This window comes from Galeopterus variegatus, unplaced genomic scaffold, assembly GCF_000696425.1.
Source record: "Galeopterus variegatus unplaced genomic scaffold, G_variegatus-3.0.2 Scaffold3237, whole genome shotgun sequence".
Lineage (NCBI taxonomy): Eukaryota > Metazoa > Chordata > Mammalia > Dermoptera > Cynocephalidae > Galeopterus > Galeopterus variegatus.
In genome coordinates, this window is record NW_007729348.1 from 157,788 (window position 1) to 162,242 (window position 4,455).

A 4,455-nucleotide genomic window follows, 5' to 3' on the forward strand; every position below is an offset into this window, starting at 1 on the left:
GACGGCAGCGGAGCCTCTGCCTGGCGCTCCGCTCGGTGCGCGCGGCGCAGCCACCCCTCCCGCCCCGCGGCCGCTGATTGGCCGGGCCTGCACCGCGGGACGCCCGCAGACGGCTGCCCCAGCTGGAGGGACGTCCCGAGACCCGCTTTCCGACATCCGATTAGGCTCGTGGGCAAACCCAGACCCAGTCGGGCGGGCACTTGCCCGAGGTCGCTGCGCTAGAGTCAGGACTGGATGTCCAGTCTCCAGATCCAAGGCTGGCCCCCAATATTGTGCCCCTTAATCCTCCCAGAAGGATGCGCTGTTTTATTTTGCATTCAGTAGTTTTCAGAGTTTTATGTTTAAAAGGGAATATATGATATAAAATTTCAGATTTTACAAATAGATGTAACGATGAAAAGAGGGTTTTACTCCCACCTTTTATCCCGAACCTCCAACCTGGCTTCCAAAGGCCACTCTTGCTATCAGGTTCCTGTGTATCTTTTCAGGAATTGTCTATGCCCGTAAAAGCACGTATGATTGGTTAGCCCATCCCTTTAAAATACACAGAGTAGTGTGCCTACACATTACTCTGCACTTGGTTTTTCCACCCACAGTATTTCACATAGTTTCCCTACCTCTTATCTCTGAAATCAGGTTTCTCGTACAATCCATGGAAGCATAGATTAATTAGCTGTGTGTGTGTTTCTTAATGCTCCGTAAAATCATGGTGTATCTCCTGGTCAACAGTGACTTCGCTGTGATGAGATACGCTGATATATATTTTGGAGTTCATGTGGAGTGTCCTTGGGCTTTTTGACTTTGCACAGTACTTAGTTACAGAAAAATTCCAGTTTTTTAACCAGTTTTTTTCCCATCCTTTTGTTACAGCAAATAATGCTCTGATGAAGTCTTTGTGTAAGTGTCACAGTACCTGTGGCTTAGTGGGGAATGCACGCTGGAAAGACGCAGGCTCCTGCAGTCAGTTACTCATGTGTCCCCTATGCTGGCTCTGGGGCAGGCTCTGTGCACCCCATCCCTGCCCCAGTCCTGGCAGGCAGCCCAGACAAGAAACCTAAGACCTGATTGCTGGAGTTTGATGTGTGGGATGAAGACAATGGGTGGAGGGAGGGACTCCCTGGCCAGGCTTTATGAGAAACTTGCCCTGCCTTCACCTACTGACCCTCATTTGCCCGTGCTATTTTTTTTTTTTTCTTTGATGATCTCCTAGAGATGAAGAAAGCCTCTTGGAGCCTGGGAAGACCAGCTACAGCACTCTTGGGTGGTGTTTATTTTGCTTTTCAAGCCCAGTTCTTTCCCAGTTTTTAGTCTTCCAGGGGATGTCCTTATTGCCAGAAGGGAGCCCCTTCAGATGCCACTTTATGTGCTATTCAGAGGAGGGCCGCCTGCCTGGTCTGCTCTGGCTTTTACCTTACTATTAGCCACATAGAGCAGGGACGGTCAGACACCACAGGGGAGCGGTGGGATGGTGGTGAGGAAGAAATTTAACGGTGTTGGTAAAGCGCTCAGCATAGGTCTCTGTACTTATTAACCATTACTTTCAACCAGGAGGCTGCTGTCTTTATCTGGAATGGCCTTTTAAAGAGCTCACACCCCTTGATCCTGTGTGCTCTTCTATGAATCTCTAATAAGGAAATAATTACTATGTGTGAAGATTTTATCTTGGAGTTGGTGGCTATGGCAAAAAACTGGGAACAGCCTAAATGCCCACTGACAGGAAATTAATAAATAAATTACGGTACATCCCACTATTAAAGATTATGTAGGCATTGAAAATAAGGAAGGAGATGTAGGTTAATTGATATGAAAAGATGTTTATAATATATTGTTTAGTGATATAGCAATTATAAAATGCACATTTAGCGTGGTGGCAAATTTGTAAATATGTGAATGTGTACATGCAAAAATTTAAGATTGCTTGGTGTGAAGGAAATACGTACAATGTTAAATGAATGAAGCAAGATTTGAAAACAAAAGCGATAAACTCCATACTGCTTTTCAGGGATGTCCTTCATAGTAAGTTCAAACTTTCTAATGGTTCATGGATGTCCAAAGAGAGAATAGGCTGCTCCAGAGGTAGTGAGCTCCCTGCCAATGGAGGACATCAAGGACAAGTCATGGCAAGGAGTGTGGAGGGGATCAAAGCATTGAGGGTTGGGTGAGATCATCTTTAAGTTCCTCAAAATGAGCCACCATTCCCATAGTACAGTGCCTGACCCTGAGACCCAGACTGGACAAAACATGGTCATGACTGGCAAATAAATGTGTGTAGGAATGATTTGCCTGCTTTTTATGCAAACATTGAGGGAGTAGTAACTGAGTGATGTCATTATTATGAAATTAATGTATGCATAACGCAGGTTGGGATACACTATTGCACAACGGCATATTTACATATGATCTACATTCCTTTTGAATGGTAGGAAGAGCATTATGTATGCATAATGACTCTGAGAATTAAAGCAGAAGGCTCATTTTCCAGCACTAAGCCTGTAGCATAAAAGTCTGAGTATCTGGGTGAAGAAAACATTTCAAAGCTTTGAAGGTGATCAGCAGTGTCTGTTTCCTTTTAGAATTGCCTGCAAGCCCATCGCCCAGCAGATACGTTAGTTTTTTCCTCTTTCCTAGAGCGCCAGTTAACAGTGTGGGCCCCCCCTGTGGGCCTCATGGATGATGGGAAAAAAGTGGGGACTAATTCTCCCAGCGGGGAAGGGAGTTGAGGGGCCTCTGTTGTCTGGCAGGTGGTAAGATCCCATGCACCCGGGCAAGTAATTAAGCAGCAAGAATAGGTGTGATTTTCTAACTCCTCTGCTTGCAGCCTGAGCACAAAGAGAGCTGGGGGGGGGGGCGCTAGGTAATGCTCCCCCTAGAGCGGATGCACGCACACCCAGCAGTTGCCGAAGTGCATGTGCACATCCCAACCCATTCATTCCTCCTGTGATCACACAGATGGGAAGAGGACAGTTCAACTGAGCAGAGACCTATCCTCAAACAGGCTGTGGCTTTGAATCTCAAGCTTAACAGTTAGACTCATAGGAGGCCCTCTTCCAGGCTACGGGAACAGGAGATCCCTGTCACTAGACTCTGGGGGTCTGTTCCAGAGCACAGACAGAGGTGGATTTCTCAAGGGAAGCCCCATGAATGAGGAGTGGGGTGTACGGGGAGGTGGGAAGGGGGCAGATTTCACTTCAATACTATGCATGAGGGAGTGTACCAGGATGTAGAGCTCTGCAAAGATGGGAACTCAGAGGCTGAGCAGCCATAAAGGAATGATAGAGGATTTGCCCTCCTGCTGTAAACAACTATGGAACCTGCACAAAATAAATAACAAATTACACAACTGTGGGCAGACACTGGACAGTGTCCCAATGCAGGGCTGTGTTCCTTGAGAGGTGAGGAGGCACACAATGTGACCCACATCTACTCAGGCTTTCTCCCTGGGGAGGCTTTCCAGACCACAGTTCAGGGCGGTGGGGCCCAAGCAGGTCATAGAGGTATCACAGGTCAGAAGAGTCCAGGGCTAAGGCAGCTGGGATTTGGGGATGGAGGAGACAAACGAGGGAGGAATCACAGAAAAGGAACCTCAGAAGTCTTAGGCCTTTGGCTGACCCTGTTCTGCACAAGTGCAGGGCAAGACTTGGGGGCCCGGCAGAGTGGCTGCTGAGCGGTTGAGAGCTGAACAGATTCTGGGGCTCACACAGTGCTGATGCGATGTTGGAGTTCAGGCCCACCCAGAATGGACTGCCCCAGCCTCATGGGACCCCTTCTCAAGCTCAGCGACACCTGCATCAGCCTGCATCTCTCCCCTGCAGAGATCTAAGATTTAGCTCCAAGGACCCCCTCCTAAATGCTTCTAAGTTCTAAGAACTCCAACCTTTCCCTTTGTTCTCCTGGTCTAATGGTGGTAGCTGCTTCCTGCAGTTGCTACCTGCAAGTTACCTAGTTAATAATTTTTTATATTAAGTTCCATTTGTCACCCGACTGGACCCTGAATGACATATCAGCTAGTACCAGGAGTCGTCCCTGGAAACAACCCTCAAAGATGAGTTACAATCAGAGAACCAGAGAGCCTAACCAGGAATAAGCTCCAATAATAATATAAATTATTTATTAAAATAATAAATAACAGATATATTTCTTGTAGGTGCAGGGTCAATATTGCTGAAAGTGACATGTACAATTTAATTGTGAGGGTTGCATAATTACAGTGGAAGTTGAATTCACAGCCTTGCCAATCTCGTGTGAAAGTTAGGGCATCTATTAGAATAGAGTGAGAACCTGAGACCTGGAATGGGGATATCTGGGTGGACTCAGATGAAGCTGAGAATCTTGAACAGTTGAGTCATTCTGAGCTTCCCTTGCCAGTGGAAGCAGCTTTCCCAGCCCATCTGAGAAAATTCACTTTCCCTTACATAAGGATCCTGTTATCACCCAGGGCAGTTGCCTTGCAAGGGC